General features: G+C 41.6%; 1 protein-coding gene and 1 long non-coding RNA gene across 2 annotated transcripts in view; both read left to right on the forward strand.

Moving 5' to 3' along the window:
- Window positions 1-27,956, forward strand: part of LOC113015577 (copper-transporting ATPase 2-like) — a 193,707-nt gene that overhangs the window by 86,978 nt on the left and 78,773 nt on the right.
- Window positions 21,804-22,420, forward strand: LOC113015583 (uncharacterized). Its single transcript, XR_003271135.1, has 3 exons — window positions 21,804-21,971; window positions 22,046-22,191; window positions 22,274-22,420. It is a non-coding gene; the product is annotated as an uncharacterized LOC113015583 (long non-coding RNA).

Here is a 27,956-nt window from a genome sequence, read left to right on the forward strand (position 1 = left end):
AGGCCTGCACGACTGAAACTAAAAGTGCTACACAACATTTTTGCCGGGAACAATCGCAAACTGAGCTTCGCCACATTACAATGGGCTCTGGAGAAAGCCACTTATTTGGGACAGTCAGTGTGAGAGAGTGTGCATACAGATGCACTGTGCTAACATCTACACCACTTTTTCCACAACAGAGGGTCAATCATATGATTTAATCATGTGATTTACAGCAGGGCACACCACTGGCTAAAGTTCTTCTCTTTTTTTTGTAACACAGGGCTACAGGCCTGGAGTGGAGCTACACCCGGGTAGAAAACCTGAAATTTTTAAGAGACAATGTGCAACTTTCGTGTGCATCTCTAATTGTGTTAAGTTGATGCATGGCAAGGACCATGTGGCATAAGAGGGCTTTTCGGGGGAGCTTTCATTTTTAATTTGCAGGTACCGTGACGTGAGTGGTATGGAAGGAGAGACTGATGTACAGATGCAGACTGAGATAGGGAGAGAAGGCTTCAAGAGGACCAGTGAGAAGAAGGGACCATTTCCAGCACAGCCGACGACCCAGAGAGGAGTTAAGGCAGAGGGCTGTACCACTTGGCTTCATAGAGATCGTCATGAGGAGATTTTGAACAACAGTGAAATCCAAAAAGGGTGGAAAGTGACCCTACGGTGACGTTGAGGGAGACTACAGGGGTGTACGACGTGCTCTGCCTCTTCAACCTACTGCTGCGTTGGAACAGAAACTGAGGGATGAAGAGCGTGTGCCAAGCTCCAAGAGTGACAGCGCAGAGAGAGATCAGCGATGGACTTATGGCTCTGTAAACAGCACAGACACCAGGAGCCATGACCGTGACTGGGAATGACTGACAACAATTTCCCATGAATGACCACCTAATGCTGTTTCACTTTGCCAAGCATAATTTGACACTCTGGAGAGGGTCTTTCCTTTGTATCATTGTTGTTGTCATTTGCATGTGAGATCTTAGATTAGGAGGATTATTGGAGATGAACAAAGGGTGGTGAGAGAATAGTGAAGTGAGGATGCACAGTGTGAAACTTCTTGAAGTGTACAATGATGTTGATGCGATATACAGAATATCAGAAAATAAATTCTGTTATTAATGTGATTCTTTTTTTTTTGTGATCAACATTTTATTGATTTAAAACGGGGTTGGGGGGGGGGGGTACAGACATATACAGCACAACTGTAAACTGCAGTAGCAAAGCAAACATTAGCAAACAAGGCATAGGGACAGCAAAGAAAAGACACAAAAACACAAAACCAATTATTGCCTCTTCCAGGAGATAACTCTGGATGAGAAGATTTTCCAAGCGTCAACAGTCATGGGTCGAGCTTTATTTAATTTTGCTGTGGTATGTTCAAAACCAATAACACGGATAAGACCTCGTCTCCAGAATGATTCCATACAAATGTCAGGACAGAACCATTGCTTTGTAATAGTCTTCTTTGCGGATGTGAATCCAGCAAACAACATTTTGCATTGCATTTGTTTTAAGGAGATTTCAGAGGTATCATTAAGGAGACAAAGACCAGGATTGGGAACATAAAAAACTTCCAGTACCTCAGATAACACAGAGTTCACAAAGACCCAAAAATTGGATACCACAGGACAGTCCCAAAATATGTGCAAAAACGTGCCAGGTGAGGAATCATTGCAGATGTGACAGTGATATGTAGCCTGTAGTTTCATCTGGAACCTCCTATAGGGTGTAATGTAGGTTCTGTGTATGGTTTTGAAATGAATTAATTGATGCGCCAGCTTCTTAGAAGTCAAACTCAGATTAGGCCACACTGTATCCCAGTCTATATCAACCTGTAGTTCTCCCAGTTCCCTGACCCAAATAGATTCAATGGGCAGGAACTTTATACCATGTTCGGCTCATTTGTTGTAAATTATGGAAACAGAGGATCTGACAGATTTGGGCAAGATCCAGTCCAGCATGGGATGAGAATGGAGGGGAGAGTCCCAGGGGACACCATATGCTTTTAAAGCTGATCTGAGCTGCAGGTACACAAAGTAAGAAGACGCAGGAAGGGAAAAACGTGTCCTTAAGTCCTGAAATGAGCAAAGGCCTTGGGCGTTGAATAGATCATCAAAAAGGTTTATCCCGAGTGAGAACCAAGAGGGTTGAACAAATGGTCAGCTGCCACATAGTAACTTTAAATTATGCCAGAGTGGTGAACTTTTACAAAATTTCACTGGAGCACCTAACCGTCATTCTATTTTCCTCCATACCTGTATAGAATTGGCAATAACAAGTCCAAATTTGTTGTGGTTGTAGAGCGTATTGGCAGTAACATTAGCAAACAGAAGATCTTGTAGTCTATGTGGTGCTGCCTTGGCGGATTCGATCATTTTCCACGCAGTAGTAGTCTCTGGGTTGACCCACGTACTAAGCACCCTGATTTGGAATGACCAGTAATAAAACTCGAAGTTTGGTACTGCCAGGCCACCAAACAATTTGGGCCGCTGCAATGTTGACAAACGTATCCTAGGCCTTTTGCCATTCCAAATAAATTTAGACACCGCAGAGTGTATGTCTTTAAAATAAGTTAGAGGAGGAGAGGGTGGCAACATAAAAAAAAGGAAATTAAGCCGTGGCAGTATGTTCATCTTTACTGTGTTGATTCTACCCTGAAGCGAAGTTTTTATATTGTCCCATCTTTGAAAGTCGGATTTGATCTTATTTAGCATAGTAGTAAAATTATCCTTGATTATCTTTGGAATACTATTATGAATTGAAATGCCCAGATAAGTAAAAGTGCTCTGAACACAACCGGGTAAGGAAACTTTCGTAGCTTTAACGTCCAAAGGCATCAAAGCAGATTTCCACCAGTTTATTTTATAGCCAGATAGAGAGCTGAAATGGTCAAAGTTTTTAATTAATGGATGGATGTCTCATAGTTGTCTAAAAACAAAATAATGTCATCTGCCTAAAGAGATATGATATGATTTTGAGCACCAATTCTAATGTGAGAGACTGTGGACAGTCTAATGGCTTGCACTAAGGGCTCTAGAGAGAGGGAGAACAGGAGAGGAGAGAGAGGGCAACCCTGCCTCGTTCCACGCTGCAGCGTGAACGGGGGAGAAATCAGGCCCCCTGTTAAGACACTAGCAAGGGATGAGTGATATAGTGTCTTAATCATAGCAACAAATTTCTGCTTAAACCCAAAGTGTTTTAATACCATCCACATATAGTCCCACTCTAGCCTATCAAAGGCTTGTTCTGCATCAAGTGAAAATACTGCACATTGATTTTGATAGCTGTTAGCAGCATCTATGATGTGCAACAGCCATCTTATGTTACCAGATGCAAGCCGCCCTCGGATAAATCCTGTCTGGTCTGCATTGACTAAAACATGGATAACTCTTTCCAAACGCAATGCGAGAGCTTTTGTGAATACTTTGAGATCAGTTGTGAGCAGAGATATTGGTCTGAAACTAGAGCACTCAAGAGGGTCCTTTCCCTTTTTTAAGAGAAGGGTAATAAGTGCTGTTTTCCGGAATTCTGTGGAAGGACGTGTTCCGGATTGCAAAATTAAATGAGCCAAGCATGACTGAGCCTATTATATCCCAAAGTTCTAGAAATAGTTCTGGCGGAAGGCCATCCAGTCCAGGTGATTTACCTTTATTAGGGTCTTTCAGCGCTCTATGCAGCTCATCTAGAATTAATGGGGCCTCTATAGCTCATCCTGATCTGCTTGTGGAATATGAGGTAGTTCCAGATGTTTGAGAAAGCTATTACAGATAGTATCCGTAAAATTGATATCTGATTTATACAGATTTACAAAAAATGACGAGAAAGTGGTGTTAATGGACTGAGGATTTGTCGTCATTTTACCATTTGCAGCTGTTATAGCTGGAATATGTGCCCTTGTTTCACATTCTTTAAGCACAAGTGCCAACAGATGACTAGGACGCTCTGATTCAAAATAGTACTTCTGTCTAGTTCTATGCAAGATGAACTCTGCTTTGGACAAGGTTATTGCATCATATTCTTCTTTTAGTGAAGCTAGGAGTATAGACTGATCGTCCGACTGGCTAAGTTTTTGCAGATTCTGAAAAGATTCTATTTGGTTTTCTAAATTGGACACCCAAGCAAGTTTTGGTTTTGCCAGCATGGAGGAGAATAAGATGGAAAAGCTACGAATGAAACATTTTGTAGTCTCCCATAAGGCTTGTGGGTCAATATCCTCATTAGCGTTGATATCTAAGAAATCCTTCAGCTGGAGCTTAAGCAGGCCGAGAAAAGTATAGTTAGTTAATAGGGACGTATTAAAGCGCCGCCTGGGGGCCCTAGTCTTTGTATTGGGCAGATCGACAGAGCATAACAAAGCTGAATGATCCGATATCAAGATCGGCTGAATAGAAATAGATGTATCACCTGAAACTAAGGAAGGACTAACAAAAACGTAATCTATCCTAGAGAATGTCTTATGTCTATTAGAAAAGAATGTATAATCCCTAATGTCGAAATTCTGCATCCGCCAAAGGTCGATGAGATTAAGATCTATTATAAGTGTATTCAACAGAGAAGATGAGAGATTAGCTACTGCATCTGGATGAGATTTATCTAAAACGGGGTTGACGACGGCATTGAAGTCTCCACCCAACACTATGGAATAATCATTGTATTCTAATAGTGTATTGGCAATATAAGTAAAAAAGTCCCTGTCTCGCTCATTTGGACAGTATACAGATACGAATACCAGTTTATGGTTTAAGATGCTGCCAGTTACAGGTGCCAGCCGGCCGTTTTCATCACTCGGGCTATACCTGGTAGTAAGGTCGAATTTTCTCTTCAGCAAGATACAGACACCCTTGGTTTTATTTGGGGCAGAGGACGAAGCTATTAGTTTGTAGTGTTTGTTTTGAAAACGCGCCACATCACCTTGTTTCAGATGTGTTTCTTGGATTAAAGCAATGTCAGCCTTTTTACGGTATAGGTACTCAAGGACACGTGTCCACTTAATAGTGGAGTTAAGACCATTAACGTTAAGTGACAGAATAATCAATGGTAGCATCGGTACGGCAAGTGTCCAAGAATGGTCCCAATGTGAAGATAGCAAGAGAGGAACGTCAATGTGTAGTAAAATATAAGGCCACCATACCCCTGCCAAGTACTGCAATGTTTCACTAGTGCTACTGGAATTTTAACTTTGCATAGAGATATGTCTGCAAGGGAGGGGACAGGGGAGGAAAAAACTATATACAAAAACTGGTGCAGACCGCACAGAGCTCCCTCCATAGGTCTGCTAAAACACAAACTTCTGATTGATTCGTAACCGGTCCTTCCACTCCAACACAAAAAACTTGAGGGTCAGACGTGCACACATAGTCAACGAAAATTAAGTGGGTAAGTATATCCCACACTCTCCTGACTGAGTGAAATTATCTTATAAAGCGAGAAAAAAAACTTAATATAAAATATAAATATTTGCATAAAAAATAAAATAAAATAATACAAATGTATCTTATATATGTACAGTAACAACAGCCCAGGCCCAGTCTTGACGTTTCAGCTTGTGTGTCTTGTTCAGTGGTGGTCGTCTTTCAGCCTTTCTTACCTTGGCCATGTCTCTGAGTATTGCACACCTTGTGCTTTTGGGCACTCCAGTGATGTTGCAGCTCTGAAATATGGCCAAACTGGTGGCAAGTGGCCTCTTGGCAGCTGCACGCTTGACTTTTCTCAGTTCATGGGCAGTTATTTTGCGCCTTGGTTTTTCCACACGTTTCTTGCGACCCTGTTGACTATTTTGAATGAAACGCTTGATTGTTCGATGATCACGCTTCAGAAGCTTTGCAATTTTGAGACTGCTGCATCCCTCTGCAAGATATCTCACTATTTTTGACTTTTCTGAGCCTGTCAAGTCCTTCTTTTGACCCATTTTGCCAAAGGAAAGGACGTTACCTAATAATTATGCACACCTGATATAGGGTGTTGATGTCATTAGACCACACCCCTTCTCATTACAGAGATGCACATCACCTAATATGCTTAATTGGTAGTAGGCTTTTGAGCCTATACAGCTTGGAGTAAGACAACATGCATGAAGAGGATGATGTGGACAAATTACTCATTTGCCTAATAATTCTGCACTCCCTGTATATATATATATACACACACACACATACATACATATGCATACATACACAAAATAAGATAAAATACAAAAATAAATAAATAAATAAAAAGTACCACTGGTAGGGGCAAAGCAAGTCGCTAAATTAAATGTAACCAACCTTAACCCATGAAAGTGATCCTGCCGTCAACCTAGTTGAGGCCTGCTGCAACTAAAACAGGTCAACTAACCGGCGTTCAGTCATTCATGTCCACTAAGTTGCCTTCTCCTGCATGCTGATTGCCAGCGTTGTTGGCCGCGCTGTTTAGATCGGGAGGAAAAGCGGGGGCCCCATCAACACACTGCGGCGTTGCAGGGTTCAGCTTTCGCGGCAGGGAGTTAATGAAATCTTCTGCCAGTTGAGGGGATTCGAATGCCATCTTCTTACCACCGTGCTCTATCTTCATCATGGCGGGGTAAATGAGGAATGGTTCCAGGCCCATAGCCGTAGCCTTCTTCATGACAGGAGAGAAACTCTTCCTCTTTGCTGTTGTAGTCGGACTGAAGTCAGGGAAGAAAAGAAGAGTGGTGTTGGTGGCATGCTTCACTGGATATGCTTTGTGTGCCCCTTTGAGAATTGCCGATCTGTCCTGCCACCGTAATAATCTGAAGATTAGGCCCTCCAACGACTGGAGGGGCTCCACTTGGGGAGATTAGCCTTAATGTAGCCAACTGTATCCGAGCCCTCCAGCATTTCAGGTAAGCCAACAAGCCTGATGTTATTCCTGCGACTCCTGTCCTCCAGATCTGTAAGCTTTGTCGTGAGTAGGTCGAGTTGTTTCTTCAGATCGATAACCGATCGTCTGTCCTCACGTGCGGCGGCTTGCACTGAGTCCACTCGGTCTTGAGTGCGTTTAGCCATTGCAGCTACCCTCTCGATTTCCCCGCTAACATTATGTACCACTTCATTGGTCTTTTGAAGGTCTGTGCGTAGGTCGCGCAGAGCAGGAATCAAGATAGAGTCCATAGCTTCCCTGACTACCGAGGCAACCACTGAATCGAGGGACTTTTGTTGTTCCTGAAGTGCTAGCTTTACACCGTTAGCAATAGCCTCGTCGAGGTCTTCCTTAGTGACAGAGGAATCTTTAAACTTCTTCTTTAAGGGAGACTGAGCAATCTCCCTTTTCCGTGAGTCTCTGGTTGAAGAGGTGTCCATAGTGGGATCGGCGTCGAGATAACTAATTTATGTGACAGCATACGTGATAAACTGTGACAATGTGTGCAGAACTAAAAACTATGCTGGCATTCCTGCCGACGGGTCACGTGATCTCTATTAATGTGATTCTTAAGAGTTTGATTTAAGAAAAAAAAGGGTTGGATATTGTAGAAGAATTTATTTTATTTATGTATTATTCACATTATTTTATTGTATAATGCCTTGGTGCCACTGGATTTTAGCAATTATCCTTGGGGATTTTAACAGAGCAAACCTAAACCACGAACTCCCTAAATACAGACAGCATATAGACTGCCCCACCAGGGACAACATCATACTGGATCACTGTTACACCACTCTAAAAGATGCCTATCGCTCTGTGCCTCGGGCAGCTTTGGGACATTCTGATCACTGCCTGGTCCATCTTATTGCAGTTTATAGGCAAAAACTCAAACATGCCAAGCCTGTAGTCAAAACTGTGAAGAAGTGGACAAACGCAGCAAAGCAGGAACTGCAGGACTGTTTTGACTGCACTGATTGGACTGTTTTTGAAGCTGCATCTGAGAATCTGGATGAGCTCACGGACACTGTGACATCATACATCAGTTTTTGTGAAGACGTTTGTGTGGCAACAGAGACCTTTTGCACATACAACAACAATAAACCATGGTTCACTCCTAAACTCCAACATCTTCGTAAGGCAAGGGGGACACCTACAGAAGTGGTGACAGGGCCCTGTACAAGCAAGCCAGGAACACACTGACCAAGGAGATCAAAGCAGCTTAAAGGATCTACTCCCAGAAGCTGGAAGAACGGCTCCCAGCCAACGACCCTGCGTCAGTGTGGAGGGGCCTGCAGGAAATCACCAGCTACAGACGCCCCCCACCCACTGTTGAAGCAAAAAAAAGACCTGGCCAACGAGTTAAACACAGTCTACTGCAGGTTTGAGACGGACAGACTCCCACGCCTCACCCTCCCCTCCCCAGAGACATTGCTTCAGACATTAACCCCCAACACACCTTCCACCTGTCCCCCCTTCACCCTTCACCCTCACCCTCCCCAATTCAGACCCAACGACCACCACCACCGTCCCCAATACAGATTCTTTTTTCTTTTTTTTCTTCTTCTTTTTTTTCTCCTTTATTGTTTATTTTATTTTCACTTGCTGAATACGGGACAGACTTGACTGGGGGAAAGAAAGGGAGAAAGAAAGAGGGAAAGAAAAACAGCTGAGAAGAGGGACAGGGGAGAAGGGCAAAAAACAAAAACCAACAGAATGAGCAGAGAAAAAAAATGCATATATCGATCACCTGGATCACCTGTTGAGAAAGAAAAAAGAAAACAAGCAGAAGAAAACAAGAGTAATAGAATAAACAACATCACAATGATATATGGGAATATGACAGTAAATACTAAATATTAAACATTATTGTGCAGCACGTAAGATCAACAGAACACAGTGTGCTTTGAGGTAGGAGCCAAAACGGGTGTGTTGATGCCTGATGATAATACGGGCAGCAGACTTCAGGACACGTTGAAGCTTGTGGATAGATTTTTGAGCAAGACAAAAAAGAAGAGAGTTGCAGTAATCGATCCGGTGACCAGGCTATGAACAAGAATGACAGTGGCATGTGGGGAGAGAAAAGGACGGAGACGATTAATGTTACGGAGTTGGAAATATGAAGACCGAGTGATGTTATTGATGTGTGAGTTAAAAGGATGACACCCAGACATTTCACACATGGGGAAACGGAAACCGGCGAGTTATTGATTGTAATAGAAAAGCTATTAGTTCTGGATAGTGTTTGTTTAGTGCCTACCAGGAGATCTCAGATTTGTTACTATTGAGTTTGAGGAAATTGGAAGAGAACCATGAATTTAGTCTGGCTAAACAGAGGGTGAGGGTGGACGGGGAGAGAGCAGAATCAGGTTTAGTGGACAAATAAAGCTGGGTGTCATCAACATAACAGTGAAACTGAATATTGTAGTTACGAAAAATGTGTCCAAGCGGAAGAAGGTAGATAATGAAAAGAAGGGGCCCCAGGACAGATCCCTGGGGCACGCCTGCGACCAGAGTAAAGGGCTGAGAAGTGAAGGATTTAAGTCGATTAAACTGAGTGCGATCAGACAAGTATGATTTAAACCAGGCTAGTGAGATATGGGAGAGACCGATGGAGGCTAGCCTACCTACTGAGGAGAATTGAGTGAGAAATAATATCAAAAGTGGCAGTCAGATCGAGAAGAATAAGAATGGAGAGTAAACCAGAGTCAGCAGCCATGAGAAGATCATTTGTTATTTTTATTAGCGCAGTTTCAGTGCTATGGAAGGGGCAAAAACCAGACTGGAACTGTTCATACAGATTATTATTAGTTAAGTATGAGTGGAGTTGTGTGGCAACTATCTTTTCAAGAATTTTTCATGGAAATGGTAAATTGAAGTAGGAAATTATCAAGATTACTGGGATCTAAGCCTGTTTTTTTTTTCAGTATTGGGGTGATTACTGCAACTTTTAAGGGAGCAGGAACAGTTCCCAGTGGTAAGCGAAGAGTAGACGATAGCAGATATGAGAGGAAGCAAAGAGGGTAGACAGGCCTTGACCAAAACTCTAGGGATGGGATCTAGCTGACAAGTAAAAGATTTCGACTTACAGATGAGATCTGAAATATCAGTGACAGAGGGAAGTTGGAAAGCAGAAAAACAGTGTGATGGGAGAAGAATTACAGAGGGAGAACTACAGGCAACTTCAGAGGACAGGACTTTATATTTTGTGGATTTTCTCAGAGAAAAATAACATTAGAGAGTCGCAAATGGAAGATGAGTAAAGGTGAGAAGGGAGAGGATCTGGTGCTCTAAAAGAAGAGTTAAACAGTGAAAACAGTATCTTAGGGGAATCTTCGTTCAAACAAATAATGGTAGAATAGTATGCAGATTTAGTTTGACTGATACATTCCTTATAATGCAAAACATGATTACATTTCCATGTGGACAGAGGGACCAGTTTTTTGTTATTGGGACGTTCAAGCTGTCAACCTTTTGCTTTGTGGGAGTGGGAAAGTGATACAGATCTGGTTTTTAGTGGAGCAACATAGTTTAAAATATTATTGAGACTGTGGTTATAATCGGAAACCAAATCATCTAGGGTGAGCAGGTTATTAAAATGCAAACAACCAGAGAAGGCAGTAGAAAGGGTATCAGGGTTAATTTTCTTAATATTCCAGAAAGAGATGGAGCGAGGATGTTTGGTTATAGAAAATGTAATTTTGATATTGAAAGAGAGAAGCAAATGGTCAGAAATTGGTAGTTCATCAACTTTGCAGTTGGAAGGAGTAAGTCCAGAGCAGCAAACTATGGTATGGCCCTTAGTATGAGTAGGAAAGTTAAAGTTAAAACCAAATCTATCAAAACAAGATAAAAAGTCATCGATAAGAGGATGATCACTGTTGTCCATATGAATGTTAAAGTCACCCAGGAGTATTATGTTGGGGGAAACAATAGCAAGGTGAGTCAGAAGATCGGCGAAGTCACTTATAAAAACAGAATAAGACTTAGGAGGGCAACAGATGACAGCTACCACAGTTGGAGCAGGGTTTGGGAGTTGACAGGCAACGGATCTGGGTCCTAAACTCCGTATTCCTCAGGTCAAACGAACACTGCAGCATCACTGAGAGTTAAAACTGTCTAAATTCTTTCATCTTTAATAAAACGATCAGCATTGCTGCTTAACCAGGTGAAACTATGAAGTTTAACTTCCAGGCATCCATGAAAACAAAATTTATTACATTTAACAGAGTTAGAAGTTAGCAGGAAGCTAGCGGAAGTTAGCTCGCTAGTTTCGCTAGTTACCCAAGCATGATATTGCATGTTCTGACTGAGAGATTTCTGAAAAAAATCAAACGTACAGCTCTGGTATCACTTCCAACATAAATGAAGACAGGAAACTAAACAGCAGTGGCGTTTGTAGGGTTACTAAAGTTGGGCTAGCTGGTATATAATGATGTGCTACCTGCGACACAGCTATGTTAGCATAACATAAACAGTGAAGCTGGAGGACGAACACTAACACTTTTCCACTTATAAAAGTTAACGTTAAGGTTCCTCGTGGTTAGAGACAAATGCAATCGCATGGCAGGATGCTGTAAACGGACCAAACTTCAGTCAGGAGAACAATTGAGATAATCCATCCACAATACGAGGTTAGTCATTAATATACTGCAACAACATGGGAATAGAGCAGCTGCCAGAGAATTCAACATTAATGAATCAATGGTACAGAAGTGGAGGAAGCAAGAAGAATGAGTTTAATAAAGTTTGATTTATCTGACTGCTTTGTTTCGCTTAATGTGCCTTATAATCCTGTGCACCTTATGGTCCGAAAAATACGTACTGCACACTGCAGTTTAATGTTGCAAAGCACCTCTTTTTAACTTCAGTGGATATTATACATGGTTATGCTCAGGATATGTCAGCCCATTTCTACTGGAAATGCCTTTTGGTTAAACTTGCAGCAAGGAATTTGCACTGTTAAATTTTTATAAAGCTTTAATGTACATAAAAACCAGCTTCTTGCTTAAGTGAAAATAAATGGAAGGTTGTCTTTTTGCGCTAGTAATGTTGTGGAGTTGTATTTTGTCTCGCATCAATTATATCGTCGGTTATATCGTTATCGCAAATTTTCAAATATATATCGTGATAAATATTTTTGGCCATATCGCACTCTCATATATATACATATATGTATATACATATATATAAAAATTCCCCGCTCACCCATGCGGGCAGTCAATCCTTCAAGCTCGGGTCCTCTACCAGAGGCCTGGGAGCTTGAGGGTCCTGCAGTATCTTAGCTGTTCCCAGGACTGCGCTCTTCTGGACAGAGATCTCCGTTGTTGTTCCCGGGATCTGCTGGAGCCACTCGCCTAGCTTGGGAGTCACTGCACCTAGTGCTCCGATTACCACGGGACCACCATTACCTTCACCCTCCACATCCTCTCGAGCTCTTCTCTGAGCCCTTGGTATTTCTCCAGCTTCTCGTGTTCCTTCTTTCTGATGTTGCTGTTATTCGGAACTGCTACATCAGTCACGACAGCCATCTTCTTCTGTCTACCACCACTATGTCCAGTTGGTTAGCCACCACCATTTTGTCCGTCTGTATCTGGAAGTCCCACAGGACCTTAACTCGGTCATTCTCCACCACCCTTGGGGGGCATCTCCCATTTTGACCTCAGGACTTCCAGGTTATACTCAGCACAGATGTTACTGCACACTATGCCAGCCACTTGGTTATGGCGTTCCATCTATGCCTTGCCTGCTAGCATCTTCCATCCTGCTGTTATGTGCTGCATTGTCTCTGGGGCATCTTTACACAGCCTGCACCTGGGGTCTTGCCTTGTGTGATAGACCCCAGCCTCTATGGATCTTGTGCTCAGAGCTTGTTCCTGTGCTGCTATGATTAGTGCCTCTGTGCTGTCTTTCAGTCCAGCTTTGGGATTTCTGGATATCAGCCGCCTCCGCTATCTGCCGGTGGTACAGAGGGCCCGGTGGCGCCAGTGTCCGGCAGCCTCGCCTCTGTCAGTGCGCCCCAGGGCAGCTGTGGCTACAATGTAGCTGCCATCACCAGTGTGTGAATGTGTGTGTGAATGGGTGGATGACTGGTTGTGTAAAGTGCTTTGGGGTTCTTAGGGACTAGTAAAGCGCTATACAAATACAGGCTATTTACCATTTACATACCGTGCAGGGGCCTGTCCTTCCATGATGGTTCCTCGTCTTCCTCTTTATTCTTGGGTTTCTGCAACCTGAGGTATTCGCTGCGCACGCTGTCAGTTGGGGCGATCTTCGTGATATATTCGTGGATGTTTCTTGTCTCATCCTGGACTGTGGTGCTGACCAGTGTTGGGCAAGTTACTTTGAAAAAGTAATTAGTTATAGTTACTAGTTACTTCTTCAAAAAAAGTAACTTAGTTAGTAACTGAGTTACAAGATTCTAAAAGTAATTAATTACTTGAAAAGTAACTATTGCGTTACTTTAAAAAAAATAATTTAACCCTCTGAGGTCCAGGCTATAATTGGCCATTTTTAACTACTTTAGATTTTCCCTCCACATTTCACCTTTAAAAACTGTGTATTTGCCTTTGGTTTGGTATCATTCTTTTCAACCACAAATATGTTTAATGAATCATATTTCACAAATTTAATGCAAATATAAATGGTCAATTTTAAAATCCTATGCACAAGTTTTGCAAACAACAAAGTTATTTGCGGCCATTTACCTTTTACCCCTTTTTAAATAACCATTCCAAACTATTTACATAACAATCAGGTGTTCCGCATTCAATAAGATGCCACACAAATTATTTGTGCCACTCCAAAAAAATCATTTCTGTCCACTATAAAGGAGAACATCACAGCCTGATACCTGCAGGTCTGACAGCAGCAGGTGTATCACTCCTGTTTCTACCTGGAGACAGCAGTCGCCTCATTGTTCTGACACACAACACAAAACTATCCACAACACTACACACTAACTACACAAGACAACACATTAACTACACAAATCTCTCACATCTCAAAACTCACTCTCTCTCTTTTTCTGCTGTCTTTCTCTCTCTCTCTCTCTCTCTTTCTCTCTCTCTCTCTCTCTTTCTCTCTCTCGCCATCACTCCTAAAACTTCTGTTTTTTGTTTTGATTTGGGGGTTTTTGGTCATAAGCAGAGAGTGCTTGCTAGCACTGTCCTTAGACAGTAAACGTGATGAAACAATTGAAGAAAAACACGCATAAATATTGTTTATCATGACTCTGGCCTATCAACACAATTTAAAAACTGGTATATATCACCTTGTTGCTTTGTCATCTTGAAGTGGTCATGTGATTTGCTTATCACGACTACTTTATTCTTCCTCAAACAGCAGCACTCGTGCGATTGTTTTGCCCCCTTAGTTCCAGGTGTCGTGCCAAAAAGTGATCGTCGGGCAGAAAGTGATTGCCACGCAGCTGCTTAAGCTGTAGCGCCTTACATAGACAGCTACTTCCGTACAACTGATATAAGGTACGGTAAGCTGAACACTACGGTGGCCCCTAGAGACAAACTCCAAAACACTTACAAATTCCAAATAGCACGCACAAACTCCAAAACACTTGCAAAATCCAAATCACAACGGAAGTGCTCCAGGACGCTAGGGGCAGTGTTGAGCTCGATTTGCAAAATAAACGGCAAGTTTGTCTGTATGGGACGGTCTAGTCTCCGTCGCGCTTCCCAGGTTGCCTAGCAACCATGATACTAACCACTGGAAACGTGTCATACAACTTTGTTTGACAGAAATGAGGGAGAATATATTTTGTTCATTTGTTTGTTTGTTTCTACAAGAGCTTTGTGTGATTTGATAAGTATCTGAGGCTGAGACCACAGGACAGTAAAACATGATTTTTGGGCTTCATTTCTGTACTGAACAGTCATTTAAGATTAGTTAGTAAATAACAATTAGCTAATGTTGTTCATGAGACTAAAGTCATATCACTTTGGTAATGTAAATATAATATGGCCAATATTATGGTTATTATATTAGTCATTATTAGCTATTACAGCAGTGAACATGAACTCTTTGTCAAATACTGAGCCTCAGTACTGATTCAAGTTGCAGTTATTTACATGTCTTATCACCTTAAATCTTCACTCAAAGACAAGTATATAGGAATGACTGCCAAATTTATTTGCCACTAAAGCAGAAGGATGGCATCTGAATAAAACCTCTCTTGACATGCCTAGATGACATTAAAGCTTGGCTGGCTCTAAACATTTTAAATTTGAATGAAAAGAAAACAGATTTGTTGGTGTTTGGACCCAGTGGCCCCTGTGAGTCCTCTTCTTTTGATTTGGAACCCCTGGAAGTTTATTTTAAACCTGTTGTTACTGCCCTTGGTTTTAAGTTGGACCATTCCAGTTTAAGGCGACTGGCAAGAGTGAAATCTTTTCTTTCTAGGCAGCACTTTGAAACCGTGATCCATGCTTTTATTTCTTCCCCTGTGGACTACTATAACGCACTTTATGTGGGGGTCAGTCAGTTGTTACTCTGACGTCTGTAGCTGGTTCAAAATGTATATTGACAGTGCATATATAGGTGTATCATATATAAGAGACAAATGTTGTTCCTTCAGTATGTTGGCATTACTAAATTTGGCTCATTGCTTACATATATTTATAAAAAGAAAATGTACAAGCTGTGATAACTGTTTCTGATAAAAATGAAGAGTAGACTGATATATTAAATATTCCTTTATTGGGTGAGAAAATCAGACCATGTCATAACTGCTTTAAGTCATACAGAATAGACATCAGAGCCTTAAACAGGCTGACTTCTGCTAAATGGGTCAGAATATATAAAGCATATAAACAGTTACAGCAATATGATGCAACAAACACAGCAGTGCTACTAATCCAAAATACTCAAAGCTTCTAGAACTGGAACCAACATTTATTTTAGCTCCATCCTGCTGCTGATACATACTTTAGGTTTCTGAACATTAAACTTGTTGCTGCCTTTCATAGTGTGTAACTTGAAGGCCCTGAGTACTTTCTCCCACACTGGAAACACTGGGATGATAAAATTATTTGAACATTACCTAATAAGACTGATTCAGTACAGACAATTTGTTATTTTAAACTTTCCTAGCAGTCCTTCACAAACAGGGAATAGTCTGTCTATTCTCGCCATCTGTCAGCTGCTGCTGGCTCTTCCTCCTCCTCTTCCTCACACACTGCTGAGTTTGTCCTGGTGGATCATCAGGGGTGCAAAGCCTCACAGATGATGTGCAGCAGTGGGTCCCTCAGTCTGTCCTCACTCTGGACACTTGCAGTTGTCACACATGGAAATCAAATGTGTGATAAGCTGCAGGATTCAAACACAAGTGTAACTTATAAACACATGTTCATACTTTTATTCCACAATCAGAGAGAAAGAAAAAGAGAGAGAGTGCAGGACAGACAGACAGGTGACAGTCTCAGGTGTACACACTGCTACAAACAGGAGGATTTAGTGTTTGTGTTATTACGAGTGCTACACAAGAAGAGTTCCAGATGGTACAGTGGACACATGTGTGACTGCTGTGATTAAAGCATCTTTCTTTCAGCTTAACGAGTGAACCGTCAGCTCGTTCAAACACACGTTAAAGTCCGTTCGGCTCGACACCACCGAACAGAGGCAGCAATATAACATAGCTAACATTAACAGTGCAGTGGATCCTGCTTGTGCCGTGATATTCAGGACTGCAAACCGAGCAGCATCACTGACTTTCAGCTTGTTGTGTTTGTGGATAAATGACTGACTTTAATTATCCATAAAATCATCACATTCTCTGTAAGATTAAGGTCGACTATATATTTATTAAAGTAAAGGCTTTAAAACCAAGTTAGTACAAACATCGCTAATGTCACATAACTTTCCCAACATGTGGCCAACAGTAATGTTTTAATGTTCTTCATTATAAAAACATTTGCGCATAAATAAGTGACATAATATTCAGTACTTACTTCTGAAAGTTTACTCTTCGTCCGCTCCGCTTCCACACCACTGCTGCGCTATGAAGTCTGGGATATGTTGGGCCATGAAGGCTACACCGACCCATCCTTAAAAGTCAGGGAAATTAAGGATGCATTTGAGGGCCGCATTTCGAGCAGCCTTTGAATTGGAACAGCCTTCGTCGTGTCGCTGTGACGTAATCGGCCTTAAAATGCGGCCTTTAAGGCTGCAGACCAAAAAAAAAAAAGGCTGCAGATCCCAAATCTGGTCATTGGTACTTCCTGGCTTGTGTAGTTACTAGGTAACAAAAGCCCAACACTGCCCCTAGCGTCCTGGAGCACTTCTGTTGTGTTTTGGAGTTTGCACGTGTTTTGGAGTTTGCACGTGTTTTGGATTTTGCATGTGTTTTGGGGTTTACACGTGTTTTGGATTTTGCACATGTTTTGGAGTTTGCACGTGTTTTGGAGTTTGCACATGTTTTGGAGTTTGCACGTGTTTTGGAGTTTGCACGTGTTTTGGATTTTGCATGTGTTTTGGGGTTTACACGTGTTTTGGATTTTGCACATGTTTTGGAGTTTGCACGTGTTTTGGAGTTTGCACATGTTTTGGAGTTTGCACGTGTTTTGGAGTTTGCACGTGTTTTGGAGTTTGCACATGTTTTGGAGTTTGCACGTGTTTTGGAGTTTGCACGTGTTTTGTATTTTGTACACGTTTTGGATTTTGCACGTGTTTTGGGGTTTGCACGTGTTTTGGATTTTGCATGTGTTTTGGAATTTGCACGTGTTTTGGGGTTTACACGTGTTTTGGATTTTGCACATGTTTTGGAGTTTGCACGTGTTTTGGAGTTTGCACATGTTTTGGAGTTCCCTCCCGAGCTCCCACGGTCCCGTTCTATCGTAAGCCCCTACTCTAACTCAGTCCTGATATGTTTTCCCCGCTTCCTGGCTCCCTAGTAATCATCTCCCCTTTCTATTGCAGCCCCCCACCGTCCCGATCCCGGCTTCCTCGTGTCATTGTTTCCCCGGGTTTTTAGTTTCTGTTTTGCTCTCTAATTTCCCCGGGTCGCCTTTCGTTGTTTCAATAAAGTGTCTTTCTGTTAGCTCGGAGTCTGCGCCTGGATCCTTTCGTGCCCGTGCACCACGGCCCATGACGCAAAACAAATTTTCTATCCCTACGATAAATGAAAAATAACAGGAATATTGTGTTTTTTGTGTGTTTTGTTTCTAATTAGTTAATTACTTTAATTAAAATTAATCATAAGAGTTTATATTTGGAGTTAAAACTTTGTCATATATCAAAAAAGTCATTAGAAAAAATGAATCGCTTTTACCTGCAATGAGAACTGGAAGCCTTTTCCTCTCCCTTTGAAGAACTGTTTATCTATCTGCCAAACTGGGCATCAACGTACAGGGAGGGCAGAATAGTACTGCCTTTGCCAAGCAGGAAGCCAGCATCCTAAAACAACAGGGCGTCCTGGAGCACTTCCGTTGTGTTTTGGAGTTTGCACGTGTTTTGGAGTTTGCACGTGTTTTGGATTTTGCATGTGTTTTGGGGTTTACACGTGTTTTGGATTTTGCACATGTTTTGGAGTTTGCACGTGTTTTGGAGTTTGCACGTGTTTTGTATTTTGTACACGTTTTGGATTTTGCACGTGTTTTGTATTTTGTAAGTGTTTTGGAGTTTGCACATGTTTTGGAGTTTGCACGTGTTTTGGAGTTTGCACGTGTTTTGTATTTTGTAAGTGTTTTGGAGTTTGCACGTGTTTTGGGGTTTGCACGTGTTTTGGATTTTGCACGTGTTTTGGAGTTTGCATGTGTTTTGGGGTTTGCATGTGTTTTGTATTTTGTAAGTGTTTTGGAGTTTGCACATGTTTTGGAGTTTGCACGTGTTTTGGATTTTGCACGTGTTTTGGAGTTTGCACGTGTTTTGGAGTTTGCACGTGTTTTGGATTTTGTACACGTTTTGGAGTTTGCATGTGTTTGGAGTTTGTACGTGCTTTGTCTCTAGGAGCCACCGTAGAGCGCAGCTTCAACCGTCTGTTTGTTGAAAAAAAGTAACACGACCGCACCACATTTTCTTGTTAGTAAATGTAACAGCGTTGTAACAATAGAAATAGGAATTAGTTAGATTACTCGTTACTGAAAAAGGTAATGCTGTTACTTGTAACGCCGTTATTCATCACTGGTGCTGACACACCCAACACACACACACATATATATATATATATATGTGTGTGTGTGTGTAGAACCTTCTTTTTGAAAAACTTGTCCTATGTCCTATGTCATGATGCAAGAGTATCTCTGAACGTGTTATAAACTTTCGTTTAAAGCAGATTGCTTTTTTATCTTTGGTTCACCGATAATTATTGGTTAAATTCTGCTAAATCAAACATGCAGAAGTTTCCCACTATGGCAACGCATTGTGATAAAGGAGCAACCGAAAGTAGCTTTTGTCATTATTGACATTAAGGGATCAGCGTTTCGTACAAATATTAGCTTAAAGGGTTCACAGCTCAAGTGGAGTTTTTAATGATTAGATAACAATTTCTACAAAACCTTTTTCTAACAATGACATTTTTAGGACTAAGGAAGCACCCTGAGGCTGTACGCTAAGCGGAAGGAAGGGGGCCGGGGACTGGTGAGTGTCAGCACCACAGTCCAGGATGAGACAACGAACATCCAAGAATACATTGGGAAGATGGCCCCAACTGACCGAGTGCTCAGTGAATACCTCAGGCAGCAGAAACCCAAGAAAGAGGAGGGAGACGAGGAACCATCATGGAAGGACAGGCCCCTGCACGGTATGTACCACCGGCAGATAGAGGAGGTGGCTGATATCCAGAAATCCTACCAGTGGCTGGACAAAGCTGGACTGAAAGACAGCACAGAAGCACTAATCATGGCAGCACAAGAACAAGCTCTGAGCACAAGATCCATAGAGGCTGGGGTCTATCACACCAGGCAAGACCCCAGGTGCAGGCTGTGTAAAGATGCCCCAGAGACAATCCAGCACATAACAGGAGGGTGCAAGATGCTAGCAGGCAAGGCATACATGGAACGCCACAACCAAGTGGCCGGCATAGTGTACAGGAACATCTGTGCCGAGTATAACCTGGAAGTCCCGAGGTCAAAATGGGAGATGCCCCCAAGGGTGGTGGAGAATGACCGAGCTAAGATCCTGTGGGACTTCCAGATACAGACGGACAAAATGGTGGTGGCTAACCAACCGGACATAGTGGTGGTAGACAAACAGAAGAAGACGGCCGTAGTGATCGATGTAGCGGTTCCGAATGACAGCAATATCAGGAAGAAGGAACACGAGAAGCTGGAGAAATACCAAGGGCTCAGAGAAGAGCTCGAGAGGATGTGGAGGGTGAAGGTAACGGTGGTCCCCGTGGTAATCGGAGCACTAGGTGCGGTGACTCCCAAGCTAGGCGAGTGGCTCCAGCAGATCCCGGGAACAACATCGGAGATCTCTGTCCAGAAGAGCGCAGTCCTGGGAACAGCTAAGATACTGCGCAGGACCCTCAAGCTCCCAGGCCTCTGGTAGAGGACCCGAGCTTGAAGGATAAACCGCCCGCAGGGGCGTGCTGGGTGTTTATATATATATATATATATATATATATATATATATATATATATATATATATATATATATATATATATATATATATATATGTGTGTGTGTGTGTGTGTGTAGAACCTTCTTTTTGAAAAACTTGTCCTATGTCCTATGTCATGATGCAAGAGTATCTCTGAACGTGTTATAAACTTTCGTTTAAAGCAGATTGCTTTTTTATCTTTGGTTCACCGATAATTATTGGTTAAATTCTGCTAAATCAAACATGCAGAAGTTTCCCACTATGGCAACGCATTGTGATAAAGGAGCAACCGAAAGTAGCTTTTGTCATTATTGACATTAAGGGATCAGCGTTTCGTACAAATATTAGCTTAAAGGGTTCACAGCTCAAGTGGAGTTTTTAATGATTAGATAACAATTTCTACAAAACCTTTTTCTAACAATGACATTTTTAGGACTAAGGAAGGCGGAAGAAAAGAAAACCATTACATCAGAAAATGGAAATGCATCTACTGCATGTCAATAAAATCCATAAATCTATGTAATCTAATGATGGTGTGTTCAGAGGTTACTCATGGACTAATTGACACTCCCCAACTTCAGCCGCCTTCACTATCAGGACAACATCACTGTGCAAAGAGCACAACCTGGTTTCAGAAATCGTCAGAAGCTAATAGGAGTAGTTAATTTTATGAGTGATTTACAAAAGTTGTGCTGTTTTATAAACACAAGCATAGTCAGTTCATTTCAATATGACTTGCCCAATCTACCAAAAGCTGCACAATTTAGCTCAAGGTCAGAAACTATAAGATGGTATTAAGCTGCAGGGAACTTACTAACACAACAGCCAAAGCTTGTTCATTGAAATCAGAAAAGCATATAAGTATGGATCATACACACTTTCTTATTGACCACAATGGCGACAATAAGGAGAGGCAGTTAAAAGAAAAACATTTTGCAAGCAAATTGGAACCTCCTTTGGTCCTATGACAATGACCCAATGGGCTGAAGTTTTTGTTTTTTGGCAACTAGCTTTAACTAGTGTGAATGTTATTTTAATGCATGTTGTAGGCCTTTTTTAACAAACACCCATAGTAAACCAGTTGTCCAACATGTGGCCCACAGCTTTTATAGGCCATAACTGACCTTGATTGATGGTGTTAAATATAAGTGAGTCTGGCTGTGAGAATTCAGTTACAAGTCCATATTATATGGTCTAGATATCAGGTGCTCCCTGAGTTTTGGGCCACACTTGGCTGTTGTGCCAGTGCCACATCTACATGAAAAAGTGGTCCGGATGAGACCCAAATCTGTCTGTTATCTCCTTGGAAATATAGATTTTATGCTGATTGCTAGCTTTGATACATAATACTATTCTGTATTATGACACCTCAACCCAATTTGTGTTAGAATTCAAGACAAAATGTCATGGTCCGTGGTCCTGTGTCTGTGGAATGCGTGATGCTCGGGTAGCCACACCCCCGGGCTGGGCCATCACCAGCACACCTGCTCTCCATCACGGTGATTACACGGAGATCCACTTAATCCGGCGCTGACGGATGCTCCACGCCAGTCCGTTAGTCATCCCCACAGTGGTAACCAGACTTCCACGAAAAGTGTGCATTCTCTTCTGCTTGGAACTTTGTTTAACCTGCCTACTTCTGTCCAGGTTTCTACTCGGCGTCTGCTACCTGCCTGTCCTCCGGCTCAACTGGATCTCGCGGTGCTCACCTGGCCCACTCGCCATTCCCACGGACTTCCTGCCCCCACGGACTGCCACACTTCCCTCCCGAGCTCCCACGGTCCCGTTCTATCGTAAGCCCCTACTCTAACTCAGTCCTGATATGTTTTCCCCGCTTCCTGGCTCCCTAGTAATCATCTCCCCTTTCTATTGCAGCCCCCCGCCGTCCCGATCCCGGCTTCCTCGTGTCATTGTTTCCCCAGGTTTTTAGTTTCTGTTTTGCTCTCTAATTTCCCCGGGTCGCCTTTCGTTGTTTCAATAAAGTGTCTTTCTGTTAGCTCGGAGTCTGCGCCTGGATCCTTTCGTGCCCGCACACCACGGCCCATGACGCAAAACAAATTTTCTATCCCTACGATAAATGAAAAATAACAGGAATATTGTGTTTTTTGTGTGTTTTGTTTCTAATTAGTTAATTACTTTAATTAAAATTAATCATAAGAGTTTATATTTGGAGTTAAAACTTTGTCATATATCAAAAAAGTCATTAGAAAAAATGAATCGCTTTTACCTGCAATGAGAACTGGAAGCCTTTTCCTCTCCCTTTGAAGAACTGTTTATCTATCTGCCAAACTGGGCATCAACGTACAGGGAGGGCAGAATAGTACTGCCTTTGCCAAGCAGGAAGCCAGCATCCTAAAACAACAGGGCGTCCTGGAGCACTTCCGTTGTGTTTTGGAGTTTGCACGTGTTTTGGATTTTGAATGTGTTTTGGGGTTTACACGTGTTTTGGATTTTGCACATGTTTTGGAGTTTGCACGTGTTTTGGAGTTTGCACATGTTTTGGAGTTTGCACGTGTTTTGGAGTTTGCACGTGTTTTGTATTTTGTAAGTGTTTTGGAGTTTGCACGTGTTTTGGGGTTTGCACGTGTTTTGGATTTTTCATGTGTTTTGGAATTTGCACGTGTTTTGGGGTTTACACGTGTTTTGGATTTTGCACGTGTTTTGCCCGTGTTTTGGAGTTTGCACGTGTTTTGGATTTTGTACACGTTTTGGAGTTTGCATGTGTTTGGAGTTTGTACGTGCTTTGTCTCTAGGGGCCACCGTAGAACGCAGCTTCAACCGTCTGTTTGTTGAAAAAAAGTAACACGACCGCACCGCATTTTCTTGTTAGTAAATGTAACAGCGTTGTAACAATAGAAATAGGAATTAGTTAGATTACTCGTTACTGAAAAAGGTAATGCTGTTACTTGTAACGCCGTTATTCATCACTGGTGCTGACACACCCAACACACACACACATATATATATATATATATGTGTGTGTGTGTGTAGAACCTTCTTTTTGAAAAACTTGTCCTATGTCCTATGTCATGATGCAAGAGTATCTCTGAACGTGTTATAAACTTTCGTTTAAAGCAGATTGCTTTTTTATCTTTGGTTCCACCGATTAATTATTGCACGTTAAATTCTCTCTTTTTTGCTTAAATGAGAGCGATAACCAAACAAAACTGCACTGTGAAAGTAAAAAATACAAAGGCCTAGTTAAGTCATGAATCAGAATCAGAAGACTTTATTTATCCCCAAGGGGCAATTAACAAACAACCGAGCAGCATACGTTGACGATAAGGACAATAAGAACAGGCAATAGGAGTGAAATAATAAATACACAGAATATATAGTATATACTAGAGATGGCACGATACCACTTTTTTATGTCCGATACCGATACCGATATCATAAATTTGGATATCTGCCGATACCGATATGAATCCGATATAGTGTTTTTTAATCAACAAAACTGTTTTTTTAAAATATCTTGCTGCATTTTGTATAAGTTCTGTTGAAAACACGCAGTTCTTTGAATCTTTGGGCTGAAGGAAGGACAATACTCGGTGTATATATGCTCAATCAACAAACATTTATTTCGGTACAATTCACAACAAGAGCATTACAACGTCCGGACGGGAGAGATGCTACCAGAGGGTCAGGCACATGTCTCAAAATGGTGACGGGTTGCTCAGCTTTTTATAGTCTCTAGTGGCCCCCAGCTAGTCGTAAAAGCCAAAACATCACATTTTTTCTCTGTTACAGCGCCTAAGTTATGACCTCGGCAGTTGTTTCTCTGCTTTCTGTAAGGTGGGGGTGTGGAATGTGGCCTGTCTATCTCCCCTGTCTTTAGACACAGAGTCTCCTGCTTACAACCTTCTCTTCATGATTCAACAATTAAGCATGTCAAGAAAACAGTGTAACCCATTCCCAGCAGATCAAGGATACAGAGTGATGCACATTTATCTAATGAACTAATATGTGAATATGTTCTGTTAACTCAAAAGTATAATGAGAACTAAACTACATACAGATCACATACTCTATTTTAAAGGGTATAATGTGATCTACAGCAGTATTCTAATTCAACTACTTTGATTACATATATAAGGTAACATATAATAACAGAATAATATCACAATACCCTCTTTTGATCTCTCATTAAAGAGATCACTAATAACAGGCACTTCAGCGTTGCAAGGTCCAGGTTTTCTTGATCCTGAGGCCCTCTGTCCCCCTTTAACGGGTGGACCATATGGGGGATGACCTCTATGTTCATGCAGTTCAGATGCAAGCAAAGTTAGATTTACAACCATAACAGCAGTTACAGATGACACTCCCATCACTCCCCATTTTCCCACAGCTTTATTTTGGTGCTCCAGTTTTCCACACCCATTTTAATGCCCCCTTATACCTTTCAAATGTACTTAGACTAGAACCTCTGTCTAAGGAGCTCTTAACCTTTATTTTTATTGCTGCAGCTACCAGTGTCTTCCAGTTGGGTGATTCTCAGCTTCTTTCTTCGACCTCCGGGGTTAGACCACCCTTTAGTCATTGCACAGTTCTGGGGATTATTCCGCCCCGATTTCAAACAAGGATCTGTGTGTTTTGGGTTCACCGGCGTGTCCCCCTTTTTGCCAAGAGCCTCTCGAACCTCGTTGGTCTGGTGTTCCTGGTTTTCGCCAACCCCTTCATGGTTATTGCTGTGTTTGTGGGATCCATCTTCTCCAGGAGCCCAAACGTCATGACACTTGACCCCAGTTGCTGTCTCGACAGTCCCTACATCTGTCCCTGCTGTGAAGGGTCCTCACATCTCCGGGTCCCCGTCTGGTGTTTGTTCCTTTCTCTGCAAGAGACAGAAAACCAAAACACCTCTCCCCCTAGCCTTGATAATCTAATATTGTTATCCATTGTTGTTCTAATGATTCAAATTTGGTTTACAATATTATGTTCAGGACTTATTCTAATCATAATCTATGTGTGTGTAAGCAGTGTTTGCATTTAGCCCTCCGCACTCAAGGCATTTCTTACACTTTATCAGTCCGGACAGTCACGCCGAACGAAGCTTCTGACCTTCAAAAGGCCGAGTGCCAACTCGTTATAAGCACATTTGCAAGGTGTGTCTGAAGATTATTGAAACCCCTGTTTTTAACAAAAGACAAAAAGTTAACAAATATTCAAAACGCTATTCAGTTCATTTCAATGAGTAATGATTAAACATGAAAGTGATAGTTTATGCTTTTTCACTGATTCTCTAAAAGGTCCGTCTTCTCGGACCGCTATTAGCTTAAGCTTTACCATTCCTAAATTATTAAAGACACAAATGAAGTTATAAAATGTTCAAATAATCCTTGTTTGATGTTAAAGCTCAACCTTCCCCCCCTTTTTGACACACTCCCATGTGTCAATTCATTGGAGCTAGACAATTAAAAGAGAAGGTTAGTGACATCATATCTGGTAACTGGTCCATCCAGAGCTGTAACATTTTGAAATGTACATACAACAAGCCAAACCACACCTTGGTCACACCAACCCTTTTCTGCCCCGAAGATGTCCAATGCCATCCTAGTATGGACTGTCAAAAGTGGCTTTAACGCTGACTATCCTGACAATCCATTTTATAACGTTTCCTGGTCAGATTTGCCAATCTCTGCACCAGGGTTGTAATAGTTTTGCAATTTTCATCAGTTTATATTAGTTTTTACCAATTGTTTGCTAGTTTAGTGTAGTTTTTATTTTCTGAAAATCCTTAGTTTCAATTTAGTTTTATTTGTGTTTTGCAAAAATTAAGTGTAACAAAATCCCAGTTCCATCATATCAGTCATGCTCTTCTGGTTATCCTTGGGTGTTGAGACTAATAACTATTAACTCTTGCCGCACTGAGTGGTCCTAATTTTGGTTCAAGTGAATTGATAACCTTTTGAAGGCGATTGTTTCACACCTTTATTTAGATGTCCCAGTCCTGTTGTCTCGGGATACATCACGCTGCCTTATCTGGGGTTAGCTGTTTTCTGGGGATGCGGGTTGAGTGGGTGAGCTCTTCAAGGAGGGGGAGTGTGCTCCCCCTGATGAGGTCTTCTAGGTAAGCTAGGTTAACCTTCTTGTGTGAGCTTTTCAAGTGCACTTTAAGGTTAGTGGGACTTTTAGTTTTATAAATGTCCCTCATGACCCCCTGATGACCCAGTATTTCATTTTTGCACACTGTAGTACACATTTTAGTTTTTGCTTGTAGCTCGCATACTCTACTTGCCACTCCTCTAAGTCCTGATGTTTCTTAGAGAGGGCAACAGTACCTTTAAAATTATACCACATGTGTGGGGGTGTGGCCTTGCCAATTGTTTTGCCCACCTTTTCAAAATGGCTGGCGTGCCCACAAGCATATTTCATGGAAAAAGAAAGGTAAGCTTGATATTTACATTTAAAATGTTTTGTTAAACTCAGATTTTTATTTTATTCTTTTTGCAAGTACCCCTCCTCGGTGGCGAGAAACTGTTGGTGTGGTCAAGTGGGTGCTCTAGAAACAAACGCTCAGGACAGAACAGTTATCAGTCATGTACTTCCTACAAATTTTGCATATGTTTTATTCCATATTGATCCTCTGAGTGTAATGGTACATTTTAATTCGAATTTATCCAAACTAAACACAATATTTCTTTATTTACTTTGCTCTTGTTCTTTTGCAGTACCACATCATATCAAATGTCCCTGTCGATTATATTCTACATTTAATAACTTACTATTTCAAGTGAGAACCTAAATCACGTGGACCAATGTTTATTATTGCATATCTCTATTCTGAATGTGGCCAGTCATTCATAGGTATTGTTCAATTTTGGCGATTTTCCTCTATAAAATTTAATTGACTTTTTACAGTGGCCTGCTGTGGTTAATAGTAACATATTCCAGTCATGAGTGATATCAATAGTTATCTCCACTGTAGCATTTGGCATTCCCAATAATATAACATGATACCTTAATCAAAACACAGTTAATATAGCACAGTTTTCTTGATGCAAACATCAGTAACTCAAAATCAGCAACCACAGTGTTAAGTCTGCAGTTCATACTTATGTGAAGCTAGAGTCTCCTCCTCCAGTCTCTCTTATCCTCCTGCTCCTGAAAAAACAAAACAAAACAAAGCGAAGCATCCACCCTTCTCTTGTCGGCTGGGTGAATTGTTTATGAATTGTTTATTGGCATTTACTAATCCTAAAGTGGGTGCAGTCATTGTCTCAGTATCAAGTCAGTCAAAACTTTTAGTCGTCAGTCCATCACAGTCCATTCGCATGCATACCTCCATACACATTCATACCAGATGTTGCTGATAATGGAGTCTCACGCGCAACCTATTCGAGCATCCATCACCAGCAAGATCACGTCATCATTTTAAAGGAAAACAATTCCTTGTTGTTTTTTGGGCCGGATTGACTCGGTGCAATCCTTTTAGACTCAGAACTTCTCAGTGTTCCCTATAAGTGGATTTCTCCCAAGCCAATTACAATCATGGAGAAGCACACTTTGCAACTGTTTACAGTAATAATATTTTATAGCGCTTTAAATTTCAATCTTTCAG

The sequence above is a fragment of the Astatotilapia calliptera genome, chromosome 23 (genome assembly GCF_900246225.1).
Source record: "Astatotilapia calliptera chromosome 23, fAstCal1.2, whole genome shotgun sequence".
Lineage (NCBI taxonomy): Eukaryota > Metazoa > Chordata > Actinopteri > Cichliformes > Cichlidae > Astatotilapia > Astatotilapia calliptera.